Below are 16,773 nucleotides of genomic sequence, written 5' to 3' on the forward strand. Positions count from 1 at the left end.
ATTAATAAACTAGGCATGATTTCTTTTGACATTACTAATATGTTCCTGGTTACGTTGGATGTCTCCAGTCTCTATACCAACATCCCACATGGGGAGGGACTGGAGGCAATCCGGGAACATTTCTCTAACCTAGATGGATATGATGGCCCACCTATTGAATTTGTCCTCCTTTTGATCGACGTAATTTTGCATAATTTTTTTTTCCGATTTGAGCGTGACTTCTTCCTCCAACAAACAGGAACAGCAATGGGTTCCAATATGGCTCCGGCCTACGCAAATCTATTTATGGATAGTTACGAACAGTTACACCTACTCAATGATGCCCCCTTTGCTAGCAAGATTGTCCATTAGACTCGCTACATTGATGACATTTTCCTGATTTGGGGAGGGCAGGAGGACGAGCTTCTGCAGTTAATTTCACATCTGAACGCGATACGTCCACAATACGGTTTACTGTTAATTACAATATGGATCGAACTCCTTTCCTTGATACAGTGGTTTATAAGAAAAATGGACTAACAGCTACTGAGATTTTTCAGAAACCAAAAGACAAAAATACACTGTTGTGTGCAATGAGTCACCACCCAGAGTCACTTAAACGTGGCCTTTCCTATTCACAGATGCTAAGGGTCAAACGCATCACCAGTGACCCGTGCTGGTTGAGGAAGCTTTGTGGAAAATGGCTCAGAGGTTTCTGGATAGGGGATACTCTAGATCAGAAGTCAATCTGGCACTTACCAAAGTAAGGTCAGTTGATAGGGGGTCCCTACTCTTACCATCTGTTGCAAAAATCGAAAAAGCTTGCATGAATATCGGTAGCACTTATACTACTTCTTCCAATCAAATCAAACGTAGTATAAGAAGGAATTGGAACATTTTGGCTAATGACCCCAAAATTGGGAATATTTGTCGGACGCCACCGAGGATGTGTTATCGCCAGGGTAGGAACCTGAGGGACTCGCTTGTCCAAGCTGACCCATCGGCCAAATATGCAAATACTACAACATGGCTTCAGAGGAAACCCGGTGTCTATAAATGCCACGGGTGCATTAATTGCGGCTTCTTACAGACTGGCCAATCCTTCACTCATCCCCATAGTGGGAAATCTATTGGCATTAAAACTGCTATTAACTGTGAGTCGCGATTCGTTGTCTGTTTTATTAAATGCCCTTGCGGGCTTTATTATAAAGGCAAAACGAGCCGGATGTTCAAGGAACACATGGCCGTCCACAGGTCAACCATCAGAAAGGCACTATTGGATCAAAACACTGAGGATGACCTTAAACTCCTCCCTGTGGCGAGACACTTTAAACAACATCGACATAGTCTTTCGTCACTTAAATGTATGCCGATCCTGCAAGCCAACACCTCGACCCGTGGTGGGGATCGGAATAGGCTGTAGCTGCAAATGGAGGCCAAAACCATCTACAATTTCAAGACCATGGCACCCTATGGCTTAAATGAGGACTTCAGATTGGGATGCTTTATCTAAACTTTATTTTTGCATTTCTGTTTATTCCCCTGCTCTCCCCCATGCCCTTGGTCTACCTGATGCCTTTTGCACCTGATGTCTCATGTGTCCCATTGCTTTTAATTTTTTCATTGTGGTTCATTTTTTGTCTGTATTTCTTGCCATCTTTCCCACCTTTCCTGCCCTTGTCTTTCCTTCTGTATTTTCCTTTATTTGTTTTACCCCTGTATGTTGCTTTTTGCCCCCCTCTCCCCCCTCCCTCCTTTCCCACACTCCGTGCATCCCTCCCTTTGTGTCGTCACTGCCGAGGTATACACTGTTTGGTGTTTTGTTGTACTAGAGCTCATTACTTGCTGCCTGCGATTTGCCTACGCAGCCACCAGACTGGGCGGAGCTACTGGGGATTACCCGGAGCCATGCCAGACTCTCAGGCTGCAGTGCAGCTATACTGACAGCGCGATACATGCGCAATGGTTCTTTATTTATTTATTTACATGGGTGGTCTCCATGACTACAGAAGACGCTCCTGGTCTGTCGGCTGTAGTAGGAGTCAGGGCGCAATGATGATGTCATCCTCTCATCCAGACGAAATTGCAGATAGCTGTGCTGGATAGGTGGGGTAGGTTTTAAGCCTATCACATGTTGTGGATAGTTTGGGTGTGGGTATATAATGGTGGTTGTTGTTATATATATTTGTGTCAAAAGGAGTGCTACTAGGATTTGTACTATACATGAAGTCACAATCCTACTGTAGTGGCACTCCTTTTAACACACATACTGTAGCATAGCCTCCCAGCCTCTACCTATTTTCCTGGGCCCTAACAGTGTAAGTCCTGTTAGGTGCAGGCAGTGGATGGGTTAATTCATTCAGAAAGGCCTTGTGTGCTTTTGCAGCCTTAGATACATTTGATGTATCCAAGGGCGGGCCTAGTAACAGCAAGAAAGTGTCAGCCTGAGGTGTGGATACAGGTTGGGTCACATACTGGATGTGATGGTCTGTCAGTATCAAGATCTGTCTTGTTAGGGGGCAGAGTTACAATCACACCCAAGGGTATAAATACTGGCACTTTCCTAAAAGTAGGTGTGTCTCTTTCCTCCCCCTGTGGAGTGAATACCAGCTACCCTGGTTCTCACTAGGAGGCCTCAGGAGTAGCACCATGAAGAGGAAAATCTATGCAATGCTGTAAGATCAGAACCTACAATAAACACCATTGTACCATCACCCTTGTGATTCACTATCTAAGAACCAAGAAAGGGGTTAGTATGGACCATCCTTCCATCCAAAGAACCCATGCTGACTGGAGGTGCTGCAACCACGAATAAGGTACCCTGTAAACCCTGTAGAGACAGCCTGCATCAATAATCCTGGTTGAACAGGAGATACAAATGAAGGAGTGAGAGCCTGATAATGAACAAAGAAAGGAAATAAGGTTGACTAGTAGAGATGAGCGAATTTGGATCTGCAGCGGATCGGCTGGTTCCTTTGGTCCGTGGATTTCAGCGAATCAATCTCAAAAGGGGCAATTTGCGGTTTTTTTTAAAATTATTATTTCCAATACACTCAGCGGATTCTGGAACCTGTGGACGGATATGTAGAATCTGCCAATGGATTGCTGAATCTGCGGATTGGATTCTAGAAATCCGTCCACGAGTTGTATCCAATGGCGATTTTTGATGAATCTGCGCGGATTAAAACCGACCAAATCCTTTTGCGGATTTTGCACCGCAAAATGGATTTTTGGGGGAAAATGTGAGAAAATCCGGGAAACGGATTTGGGTGGATTCGCCCATCTTTATTGACTAGTTAGTGCAGTATAACGGGGTTGCAAGATGGTGGCTGCAGGAAGGTGAGGGTTGTTGACCCCCTATCACCAATGTTCAGGTCTAACCAGATCCTAATCCCCATTGCAATCATCAAGTGTCCCCACTGTACTTTACAGTTTTATTTCTAACAGTGTGTTATAATTTAATCACAAATCAAGTGACAAACAGGATTCTCAATCCCGTTAAAGTGGGTATCTGTCTTCTTCAAGATATTAACTGAGATGTGCGAACTGGTCACATTCCAGTTCATGATTATTGTAATTTAATTTTACATTTGTAGAAAATGACAAAACAAAAAACTTTTTTTCAAGTTTGTACATGTCTAAATCTTATGAATTGCATATCATTTTTGATGATGGATTTAAAACTATATGAATCCAATGCAAATCTAATAGTAATTAAATACTGCAGTATAGTACAGTATTTTTACACTTTGCAATACGGGACATTTGAAGCATTGTTATATAATAACAATAAACAAGTAATGTGTAGTTTGGTATGACAAGTGTATATATATATACACACACACACACACACACACATATTTATATTACTGTACTTGTATATAAAGTTACCTTAGACAAGGGGTAGCCAACTCCAGTCCTCAAGGGCCACCAACTGGTCAGGTTTTTAGGATATCCCTGCTTCCGCACAGGTGGTGCAATCAGTTGCTCAGTCATTGTGATATCCTGAAAACCTGACCTGTTGTTGGCCCTTGAAGACGGGAGTTGGCCATACCTAACCTAGAGCAATGTTTTGCCCCAGAATTTCAGCAGGTTTGCTTTCATATATATGCCCTAAAGTGTTTGGCTAAGGCTGCACTGTTGAGCACTTAGACAAGGGTTTGAGAAAGTTGCTATATAAATCTAACAAATAAAAAAGAAATGAGCATGGGATGTGATCCTCGGATTTTGAAACCTTTGCACATTGACCTTACCTTGGCTTCATTTTTCGGTGGAAATGATCTTGGTGGTTTCCAAGTCCTCTCCTTGCTAATGGAGTGGACATAAAATTTTCGCCCTGTATTATTGTCTTCATAAACCTGCCACTGGTCCAAAATTTGGACCGGGGCACCCGTTGGATGTGGCGGATCCAGAATGACTTCTTAACTAGAAAACATGGAGATGGAATATTAAGAGAGGCTTATAAAAGAACTAAGTAAACCCAATTTCAATTACATTTCAAATCTCAAACAAGGCTACACACGTCAGATAATATATTGGATGCAGTAGCACAGGTGTGCTCTAAGTGTGGTGCCCCCCTTGGAGGGCGTGAGATTTTTGGGGAGGGGGGTACAGCCCCGTGCTTCCCCAAGGGCATTTAAAATAAATGCCAGGGATCACGCAATGCCTTTGTAACTTACTTACCTTGTCTTCCAGCGACGCGTCTACATGGCAACACAGTATGAGTCTATATTATCAGTTACAAAGTAACCCATATGGTTTGTTAAAGAGATGTGTTTTCAAGTTGGGTCTTAGAGGTGGAGAGAGGGGGCGGATATTAATAACAAAAAAATCAGAAAAGAAAATATAGGACCCTTTCAGTGTGAGATGGGCAGGCATATTATTGGAGATCAGGGTAAAGCAGAGGTACAGGCATACCCCGCATTAACATACGCAATGGGACCGGAGCATGTATGTAAAGCGAAAATGTACTTAAAGTGAAGCACTACCTTTTTCCCCACTTATCAATGCATGTACTGTACTGAAATCGTCATATACGTGCATAACTGATGTAAATAATGCATTTGTAACAGGCTCTATAGTCTCCCCGCTTGCGCACAGCTTCGGTACAGGTAGGGAGCCGGTATTGCTGTTCAGGACGTGCTGACAGGCGCATGCGTGAGCTGCCGTTTGCCTATTGGGCGATATGTCCTTATTCGCGAGTGTACTTAAAGTGAGTGTCCTTAAACCGGGGTATGCCTGTACTAAACAAATTCTTTGCCCTGTGTTTACCAAGGAAGGATACATTTAAATAGTAGTGCTGCAGGAGGAAGCCACAACCTCTATATTAACAAACAATTGGTTAACTGAGGAAGAAGTTCATAGATAAAATTAAAGTAAGTAAGGCACCTGGCCCCGAAGGCATACATCCAAAAGTTCTTAAGGAGATAAGTTCTGAAGTAGTCAAACCATTATATTTATTATTCAAGGACTCTATTTCCACAGGCAAAGTATCAAAATATTGACATAAAGCAGATGTGGTACCTAGATTTAAAAAGGGACCTAGATCACAACCGGGGAATTACAGACCTGTAAGCCTGACTTAAATAGTGGGGAAGCTTCTTGAATGTTTAATACAGGATAATATTCAGGAATACCTAATGGAAAACTCGATTATTAGTAATAGTCAACAAGGGTTTATGAAGGATAGGTTGTGCCAAACTAACCTTATTTGTTTCTTTGAGGAGTTAAGTAAGAATCTAGACCAGGGTAATGCAGTTAATGTTGTCTACTTAGATATTGCAAAGGCTTTTGATATGGTTCCAGACAAGAGGTTCATGTACAAAATAAAGCAAATTGGACTCAGTAAAAATATATGCACCTGGTTGAAGGATAGACAACAGAGGGTTGTCATAAATTGAACTTTTTCAGGTTTGGCTAAAGTTGTGAGTGGAGTACCTCAGGGATCGGTACTGTGACCCCTGCTTTTTAACTTGTTTATTAATGACCTTGAGGTTGGCTTAGAGAGTAAAGTCTCCATCTTTGCTGATGACACTAAATTGTGTAAGGTAGTAGAATAAGAGCAGGATGTAATTTCTCTCCAGAAGAACTTGGAGAGACTAGAAATGTAGTCTTGGGCAGGTAAATGGCAGATGAGGTTTAATACAGATAAATGTTATGTTATGCATTTGTGCGCAAGAATAACCAGGCGACTAAATTAAATGAGGATATTAAGGGAATCCTTAATGGAGAAGGATTTAGGAGTGCTTGTAGACAGCAGGCTTAGCAATAGTGCACAAAGTCATGCAGTAGCTGCAAAGGCAAACTTTATCTTGCATTAAACGGGCAATAGATGGAAGGGAAGTAAACATAATTATGTCCATTAATAAAGCATTAGTAAGACCACACCTTGAATATGGAGTACAATTTTGGGCACCACTCCTTAGAAAAGACATTATGGAACTACAGTAGAGAGAGAAGAGCCACCAAATTAATAAAGGGGATGGACAATCTAACTTATGAGGAGAGGCTAGCTAAATTAGATTTATTTACATTAGAAAAGAGGCGTCTAAGAGGGGATATGACAACTATATACAAATATATTCGGGGACAGTACAAGAAGCTTTCAAAAGAACTATTCATCCCAAGGGCAGTACAAAGGACACAGGGTCATCCATTAAGGTTGGAGGAAAGGAGATTTCACCAGCAACAAAGGAAAGGGTTCTTTAAAGTAAGGGCAGTTAAAATGTGGAATTCATTATCCATGGAGACTGTGATGGCAGATACAATAGATTTCTTAAAAAAAAAAAAAGTTGGACATCTTTTTAGACAGGAAAGGTATACAGGGATATACCAAATAAGTAAACATGGGAGGGATGTTGATCCGAGGAAGTATTCTGATTGCCAATTCTTGGAGTCAGGAAGAAATTTATTTTTCACCTTATGTGATATCATTGGATGATATTTCACTGGGGTTTTCTCTTTGAAATCCTCTGGATCAATATACTGTAAGTACAGATATAGGATAAAGTATCTGTTGTCTAAATTTAGCATAGGTTGAACTTGATGGACTACTGCTCTGGAAGCTGCCCTCCTCTATGGTGGCCTTTCCTTCTCCCACACTCCGCGCCCTGATGGCAGGGGTGGAGGCATGGGAATCCTGCTCTCCTCTCTCTGCCGTTACCGAACCCTTCCTATTCCTCCATCTCTTGCTTTTCCCTCCTTTGCGGCTCACACTGTCCAGATCTTCTCTCTTCCCCTGTCCATGTGGCGGTCATGTATCGCCCACCTACCTCTACTCATCCCCGTTCTGCCTTTCTCTCTCACTTTGAATCCTGGCTCTCTTTCTTTCTCTCCTCAGACTCCCCTGTTCTTCTCCTTGGGGACTTCAATTGCCACATTGAGGACCCCTCTCTCCCTTGGGCTTCCCGTTTTCTTTCTCTAACCTCTTCATTGGCCTTCAACAGTGGACTGCAGCCAGCACCCACAAGGATGGCCACTACTTAGACCTGTGTTCACTAAAAACGTCTCTCTCTCCGATTTCTCCATTTCCCCTTTTCCTCTCTCTGACCATCACCTCATCCTCTCTATCTCGCTTCTCCCTTTTCCACCTCCATCTACCCCCCCGGTTCTGCAGAAACCTGCGCTCTATTCACTTTACCTGACTTTGAGTCCACTTTACGCTCCTCCCTCTCCTCTCTCAGCTCTGCTACAGACCCTGACAACCTGGTCAGGAACTACAACTCTGCCTTGTCCTCCTCTCTTGATCTACATGCCCCGCTTTCTCTCTGCCGCCCTCGTCCTTCTAACCCTAGACCCTGGCTAAATTCCCACACGCGCATGCTGCGTTCCTCCACTCGTTCCTCTGAACACCTCTGGAGGAAATCTCATACTCTCGCAGACTTCCTTCACTACACATTTATGCTATCCTGTTTCAACTCTGCCCTCTTGCAAGCTAAACAAGCCTACTTTTCTTCACTAATCAACATGCACAAGTCTAACCCACGCCGACTGTTCTCTGTCTTTGATACTCTACTCAAACCATCCTCCGCTGCCTCTCCTTCCTCCATCTCCGCTCAGGACTTTGCTGACTATTTTAAGGAAAAGGTGGAATCCATACGTCAGAACATCCCCTCTGTTTCTTCCTCCCATCCTACACCTCTTCCTAACTCTCCTCCTGCCTTCCTTGACTCTTTTTCAACTGTATCAGAGGAGGATGTGTCACTGTTGATCGCCTCTTCTCCCTCTACCACTTGCCCTCTTGACCCATTCCCTCCCATCTCCTAAAACCTCTTGCTCCTACTATAATCCCTACGCTCACACACATTTTAAACTCATCCCTCTGCTCTGGAACCTTTCCATCCTCCTTCAAACATGCAACAGTCATACCATTACACAAAAACAGCAAACTTGACCCTACCTGTCTTTCTAACTATCGACCTGTCTCCCTCCTGCCTTTTGCCTATAAACTCCTTGAACGTCTTGTATTCTCTCGCTTGCTCCATTTTCTCAACACCTATTCTCTCCTAGACCCTCTACAATCTGGCTTCTGCACTGCTCACTCCACGGAAACAGCCCTCACTAAAATAACTGACGACCTCCATGCTGCCAAAGACAAAGGTCATTACACTCTGCTCATATTACTCGACCTCTCTGCAGCATTTGACACCGTGGACCACCCTCTTCTCCGTCACATTCTCCATACTCTTGGTATTCGGAACAAAGCTCTATCCTGGATCTCATCCTACCTCTCCCATCGTACTTTCAGTGTCTCTACTGCTAACACCTCCTCCTCCTCGATTGATCTCTCTGTGTGGGTACCCCAGGGCTCTATCCTGGGACCTCTTCTCTTTTCTCTGTACACACTCTCTCTAGGTGATCTTTTGCGTTTAATTATCACCTCTATGCTGACGACACACAAATATACTTTTCAACACCCGACCTTACACCTGCTGTACAAACCAACGTTTCTGAATGTCTCTCTGCTATATCATCCTGGATGGCCCTCCGCCGCCTTAAACTCAACATGGCTAAAACAGAGCTCCTCATACTTCCTCCCAAACCTGGCCCTACTACCTCCTTCCACATTTCTGTTGGAACTACGATCATTCACCCAGTAGCCCAAGCACGCTGCCAAGGTGTCACACTCGACTCCTCTCTCACATTCGCCCCTCACATTCAAAACATTTCTAAAACCTGTCGCTTTTTCCTCTGCAATATTACAAAGATACACCCTTTCCTCTGTTGCTCGACTGCTAAAACTCTGACTCTGGCCCTCATTCTCTCCATCTCCATCTCAGTCTTCATTACTGTAACCTCCTGTTGTCCGGCCTTCCTGCCTCTCACCTGTCTCCCCTACAATCTATCCTAAAAGCTGCTGCCAGAATCACTCTTCTCTTTCCTAGATCGTCTCAGCACCTCCCCTCATGAAATCCCTCTTCTGGCTTCCAATCAAATCCCGCATCTCACACTCCATTCTTCTCCTCACTTTTAAAGCTTTACACTCTTCTGCCCCTCCTTACATCTCAGCCCTAATTTCTCGTTATGCACCATCCAGACTCTTGCGTTCTTCTCAAGGATGTCTTCTTTCTACCCCCTTTGTATCTAAAGCCCTATCCAGCCTTAAACCCTTTTCACTGACTGTCCCATACCGCTGGAATGCCCTTACACTCAGTACCTGACTAGTACCCTCTCTATCCACCTTTAAGACACACCTTAAGACACACTTGCTTAAAGAAGCATATGAATTGCACTGTGGATATTCTGAACACATGATACATAAAGCTTGGCCCCCTGCAGACGCACTTACAGGAACTCCCTCCTACTGTCTCTGTACGTTCTCCCTACCTACCAATTAGACTGTAAGCTCCTCGGGGCAGGGACTCCTCTTCCTTAATGTTACTTTTATGTCTAAAGCACTTATTCCCATGCTTTGTTATTTATTTGATTACCACATGTATTACTACTGTGAAGCGCTATGTACATTAATGGCGCTATATAAATAAAGACATGCAATACAATACACTACCTGTCTTTCTAACTATCAGCCTGTCTCCCTCCTGCCTTTTGCCTCTAAACTCCTTGAACGTCTTGTATTCTCTCGTTTACTCCATTTTCTCTACACATTTTCTCTCCTAGACCTCTACAACCTAGCTTCCACATTGCTCAGCCCTCACTAAATAACTGATACAGCCCTCACTAAAATAACTAATGACCTATATGCTGCGAAAGACATAGGTCATTACACCCTGCTCATATTACTGGACCTCGCTGCAGCATTTGATACTGTGGACCACTCTCTTCCCCTTCACATTCTCCATACACTTGGCATTCGTAACAAAGCTCTATTCTGGATCTCCTCTTACTGTACTTCTCCCATCGTATTTTCAGTGTCTCTTTTACTAACACCTCCTCTTCCTCCTATATCAATCTCTCTGTGAATGCACCCCATCCTGTGACCTCTTCTCTTTTCTCTTTACACACTCTCTCTAGGTGACCTAATCACATCTCTTGGGTTCAAATATCACCTCTATGCTGATGACACACAAATTTACCTTTTTATCCCTGACCTTGCACCTGCTGTACAGACTACAGTTTCTGAATGTCTCTCTGCTAAATCATCCTGGATGGACCTCTGCCGACTTAAACTTAACATGGCAAAAACAGAGCTCCTCATACTTCCTCCCAAACCTGGCCCTACTACCTCCTTCAACATAACTATTGGAAGTTCTTTAATTCACCCAGTAGCCCAAGCATGCTGCCTAAGGGTCACACTCGACTCCTCTCTCACATTCTCTTCTCACATTCAAACGGTAGCTAAAACCTGTCATTTTTCCCTCCGCGGGCCCTCATTCTCTCCTGTCTCGACTACTGTAACTCCTGCTGTCTTGCCTTCCTGCCTCTCACCTGTCTCCCCTGCAATCTATCCTAAATTCTGCGGCTAGAATCACTCTACTATTTCTGAAACGTGTCTCAGTGTCTCCTCTGCTGAAATCCCTCTCCTGGCTTCCTATGAAATCCCGTAGCACACAGTCAATTCTCCTCCTCTCTTTTAAAGCTTTGCACTTTTCTGCTCAACCTTACATCTCAGCCCTAATTTCTCGTTATACACCATCCCGACTCTTGCGTTCTGCCCAAAGATGTCTTCTCTCTACCCCTGTTGTATCTAAAGCCCTCTCTGCCTTAAATCTTTCTCACTGACTGCCCCACACCTCTGGAATGCCCTTCCCCTAAATATCTGACTAGCACTCTCTCTATCCATCTTTAAGACCCACCTCAAAACACACCTGCTTAACGAAGCATATGAGTAGCTCCATGGCTGATCATTAACACTTCATACATAAACCTTGGCCCCTTGCAGATACACTTACCAGAACGCCCTCCTACTGTCTTTGTACATTCTTCCTACCAATCAATTAGATGTAAGCTCTTTGGAGCAGGGACTCCTATTCCTAAAGAGAACTTTTTTCTGAAGCACGTCTCCCCTTTATGTGTTATTTATATTATTTGTTATTTATATGATTGTTACGTGTATTACTGCTGTGAAGCGCTATGTACATTAATGGTGCTATATAAATGAAAACAGATATATACATACATGTCTTTTTTTAACCTCATCTACTATGTAACTATGTAACATTTTAGTAATACATTTATGCAAAAATGAAATCTGGGGACATTCTGATGGATCTTTGTCTGCTTAAATTCATTCTGTTCCCAATACTTGGGGACCAACCCCAGTACCCTAGAAAATATTTTTACTCATGTGTTCATATAATAGTGGGCATCATTGAAGGGGCCAAGTGCCCCCTGCTGGCACTGAATGAGATTATTTGTACCTTCACATTTGACACTACTGTGTGTACTCCTGGTGTGATATCGATTGAGTCTGATTTGTTAGTACACATATACACCTGGCTTTTGACTCAGATCCTAAGGAATAATTAGAGGGTTGGCGTGTATCAGGTTGAACTTGATAGACGCCTGTCTTTTTTCAACCTCTATAAATGCTCATATAGTGCGATATTGCCTGTGTTGCTATTCATAAAGCTCCAATAACAGGGCATTATTGCACTAAAACGTCTTTTTATATTACTATAGCATTCTGGCAAAAAAAGCCGTACGATAAGCCAAAAAATGCCTGAAATCACATTTCTTTTACCAGAAACTGCTATTCACTAAACAGTGATAAGCATATCGTACTATAAAAACTTGCAATATTTTGGCGCCAGCTAACGGCTGGTGCTAAAGATATTGAAGATGGATAAAAGCAGTTTCTTTTAGTTTTACTGCACAGGATTGATACCGGAGGCCGGCGGGGACCCCCCGGATTGCCGCGGAACAAACGGGGATCCCGGTCCTTGCGGGTCCCCGCATCTCTGGTGGGGGGGTGGGGAGGGGTCCCGCCAGCCTACCTGTTCAATAAAAATAAAATTGCAGCCAGTTTCATTACCTTAGCGGCTAAGGTAATGAAAGGGTTAAATAGCAGGCACTGCATAGTTGTTGGTACATTGGGTGGGTGAACCTTGTAGTTGCCCCAGGGTGGGTGTTTCGGCCTTTTGGGGGGGTGGCAGTAGAAGTTAACCACTTCATTACCTTAGCGGTTGTAACCGATAAGGTAATGAAGGGGTAAACCCCTCACGCTACCCTCCTGCAAGGCCTAAACACCCACCCTAGGGTGACTACCACCGTCACCCAACATCTGTACCAACAACAGGAATGAGTAAAAGTGCTGTTGACCAAAGATGGCTAACAGTGCTTTTCCCCATTCCAATAAATTAGAATACAGTGCAATACATAAATACAACTCCCCCCTCCCAACCATAAAATACAGTAATGGGCAAAATTAATATTATCCCAATATGGATATATTCAAAATAAAACCAGCCACCATAAATTAAATAAAAGTTCTACTTACCCCTGCCAGGATAAAGCCCATCCTCGTCCTCCTCCCCATCCATGTCCTCCGTTTGCAGGAACATTACAATAGAAAATAAACTAATGGCCACTAACCCCTTAGTCCCCTTAGCGGTTAGGCCTGGGCCATGGTGCCTTTGCCCGTGAGGAGGCTGTGAATTCACCCGCGTGGTGGGTGCTTTCCCTGGTCATTGTGGACGGGCCATGGGGGGCATTCCTAGAGGCGTGCCTAGGGGTGTCAAGGAGCTGGTTCGCCTTCATTGGGCGAACCGCTCACGTGATCTGCGTTTCGTGCCAAAAAATCAATTTCAACTGATTTCTTGCACACCGCGCGCCCACTCCTGCCTCCGCCTGCATGCGTCCGTGCGTGCACCCTGGACAGCCTTAGTAACCTCTATAGTAATTAAGGGATTACCCTCCCTCCCCTGCTACCCACCGGGTAGGCTTAACCACCCTCTCTGGGGCAACTACCTTCACACTCCACCCCCACTACCCATTGATTGGTAGTGCTAAAATGTGGTTTGCCAATCAGGAAGGCTATGCTTCCCTCCCTTAAAGATGAGGTCACCAAAAACACAATGGCTGCCATCACATGTTACTTCAACCAGCCGGATTGGAAGATATACTATTTGTGGCATCACATGGTATACCCCCAGTCTGATTTGTTGTAGTAAACCATGTGACAGTACCCATTTTGTTTTAAGGATCTGATGTCACATCCTAAGAAAAAAATGGAAGCTATCACACGTGGGCCGTGATGCACAGGATTTAAAAATGGTGGGTATACCAGCACCACATAATGGAGCATGTAGCTCGGGAAGCAGGGGGTCCCTGAGGCCGAAATAAATGCGGTTCAGGTCAGGAGACCCCCTGCTCCCATAAACTAGTATTAAAATGAATATTTAAACTGCACGGTCGCCTGTAAGAGCCATGCATGGAGACGCAGCGTGTCCGTGCAGCCATTCCAGGCTGCAGTTTAAACAAACCGTTTCAGTGCGATAGGACATAGAAAAAAAAAAAAAAAAACAAGTAGCGGGATCTTTCATTTTTTGACCGCACATTAAAAAAAATGTTGTTTTTTCTTAGTGAATACTATTTTGACACATGTTTTCGAGTGTGGTAAAACAATGCAAAGTCTCTCGGCAATACACTGATTTTACCAAAGTTTAGTGAATAAGCCCCAATGTGTTTATACTGGGGCCTTGAAATGTTTCTGTATAAATGATTCCATGTACCACTTTATTTCACCTCAAATAAAAACTTTAAATAAAAATGTGAGGAGACCAAAAGATTTGCTCAAGTTCAAAGCTCGATTTAATTTCCTCTTTCTTCATTTTCCTCCTAATACAAATCTGTTTGCAAAACCTTGTGATCGTTTTTTTTTATAATAACCTCTCCAAATATATTATTTATTTAATAGAATTAATATTATGATTACTAGTGGTAGTGTTCATCCATTAAAATGAATATAACACACACATATATCTTCATTTTAGCAACATCCCACTTGAATAGAAAAATACTTGTCGCCTAAAGAAAGCTATTTCAAAATCATGAAAGCTTAACTGTGTAAGTACTGCCGTAGTCACAGGCCGATTAAAAGACATTTTAAACAAATACAATATGTTTTGATTAAACGCGTTACGTCATGACATAAAAGTAGATTCACCAAACATAATTATTCCGTATAATCATCATAAGGATGCAAATACGCGAAAACATGAGTGGGAATTCCATAGGTCGCCAACAGGACAGATTTTCAAGATATCCCTGCTTCAGCACAGGTGGCCCGATCAGTGCTGAAGCAGGGATATCCTGATAACCTGACGGTAGCTGTTGAGGACTGGAGTTGGCCATCCCTGCATAGATGTTCAATCAAGGGATTTTAAAATACATACTTTTCATTTCCAGCTCTTCTTAAAGAGAGTTTAAGTTCTGTTCACTGATCTCATCTTTAAGACATCTACAGTATGCAGGGAAACAATAGCTCATTTAAAATGTACAGTATCTGCAAGTCACCAGGACAATTTTCATTTTTTTTGTTAATGTATAATTAATAACAATATGAGTTAGAAAACTCCTACTTTCTTTTTGTTTGTTTGGGGGGGGGGGGGGGGGGGAGAGGAGAGTGTGACAATTTTATTCTCCAAAATAGAAAATATTCTAGATGAACATACAGTAGATATGTTATTGCAAAGGGGTTTGTTAGTTACTTAAGTATAATTAAAGGAGTTTAGAAACTCCTAAAGGCCTACTGCTTGGAATAATCAATTCTATTTGTTACTCATTGCAACTTAACATTAAAAAAAATATGTAACATAGGAATATTTTCAAATAATCTTATTATGCAGAATCACTATTATCTTACCCAGTGATCAATGGTCGTCTTCTTCAGTTCAAACTGTCTGCAACTGAAGATAACTAGCTTTCACCTAAAAAAGGAAATCGCTATAGTCACATGTACAAAATAAAGCAATGAACTGGAAATCTTTTACTGCAAGTGATTGTAGTGTATGTTGTACAAAAACGCAACCCCCACACCCCCACTTCCTGCCTTCTGCATTTGCATATGTATTTCACTTCCACATACTGTATATCCTTTCTTGAAGTAAGATTAAGCACTTTTATTTTGATATCATAATTGATGTGGGTTATTTAGCAGAGAAATGCCTATCCTTCATACTGTACACCGTTTCTTTCTACTGCACAGAAAATTAAGAACAAGTAAATGCGATAAGAAAGAAAACCCAAAAAGTCTTGGTGTCAGCCACTTCCTGTTTTTTTTTTTTTTTATAAATGTGTTTAAAAGAACAAGCTGACAAAAAAGAAATGATGAGCGATTCTGCTAAGGCGTTTATGAAAGCGAGGTTTAATGAGCCCTGCCACCTGTCACCCGCTCCTTCATAAATATAGTTTTTCTTATTATAGAAATCAGACACTAGTGGATCAGAACTGTGTGTGCTTTAATTGAAGAAATACTACCAAAATAGTATATTTGGTTTTTTTTACCTCAATCTTGTTAAAGATTTTCCATTTTACATCTGATGTTGTCTCATTCATTAATGACCCATTTGCTTTGCATTGCTGGCTTCCTTTGAGGGAGAAGAACCTGTGCTTAACTGGTGGGATAAGATGTTCCATGGTTATGTACCTCATTTAAATATGACTCGCATGATTAACGTATAGGGTAATCGAGTAGAGCAGGGTGGGGGGCGGGAAAATTTCTAGGGGGGGCACAGGCAGTTACAGAGGCCCCCGCTCTTCCCCACGGCATTTAAATTAAGTGCCGGCGGAGGCGTGAGGCCTCTAACTCACTTTCCTGCTGCCAGCCGGGTCTTCGGCGACGCCTCGCCATGGCAACGCGGCATCAAATGACGTTGCGGGGTCATACGAAGTAACACATCGCCATGGCAACGCATGTCAAATGACACGGCGGGGTCACGTGACGTGACATCACATGACCCGCAACGTAATTTGACGCCGAGTCATTGGAGATTGAGGCCCCCGGGCAGGGGGGCGCAGCTCAAGAAGTTAGCGCACCCCTTGAGTAGAGCACTGGTGGGAGACGGGAAAGCTCACAGAGGATCAAGAGAACAAAATCCAGCGTAAGCGCTCAGATGATTTTGAGGGTCCCAAATATTTTTCCCCTGGTATAGTGGAGGATATCTCCGAGGCTGCTATTCCTAGTGAGGAACCTTTGTGCTGGGTTCTTCCAGGGGCTAAAGAGAGAACAAATGGAATAGGGGGAGCGAGGGATCAATAGATATACATCCATAAACGACGAAAAAACATGCATAGAATAAACCCAATGTGGTGGGATTGGGACAGGAACTAAAAGATAATAGTATACAGTAAAATACTATAGATACTTACACGGCCGTGTGTAAGTACAATCCAAAA

General features: G+C 42.9%; 1 protein-coding gene across 2 annotated transcripts in view; it reads right to left on the minus strand.

The window, feature by feature from the left end:
- ARHGAP15 (Rho GTPase activating protein 15) overlaps window positions 1-15,590 on the minus strand; it is a 491,379-nt gene extending 475,789 nt beyond the window's left edge. Inside the window, exons 1-3 of one of the 2 annotated variants that reach the window (XM_075609463.1) lie at window positions 15,464-15,590; window positions 15,242-15,305; window positions 4,233-4,404 (exon numbers count right to left, since the gene is read on the minus strand). The gene's annotated coding sequence lies outside the window, so the exon portion shown is untranslated. Of the gene's footprint in view, window positions 1-4,232; window positions 4,405-15,241; window positions 15,381-15,463 lie in introns of those variants that run through there. The other variant, XM_075609462.1, reaches the window with a different exon arrangement.
- Window positions 15,591-16,773: the final 1,183 nt, after the last annotated feature.

Source organism: Ascaphus truei, chromosome 7 (genome assembly GCF_040206685.1).
Source record: "Ascaphus truei isolate aAscTru1 chromosome 7, aAscTru1.hap1, whole genome shotgun sequence".
NCBI lineage: Eukaryota > Metazoa > Chordata > Amphibia > Anura > Ascaphidae > Ascaphus > Ascaphus truei.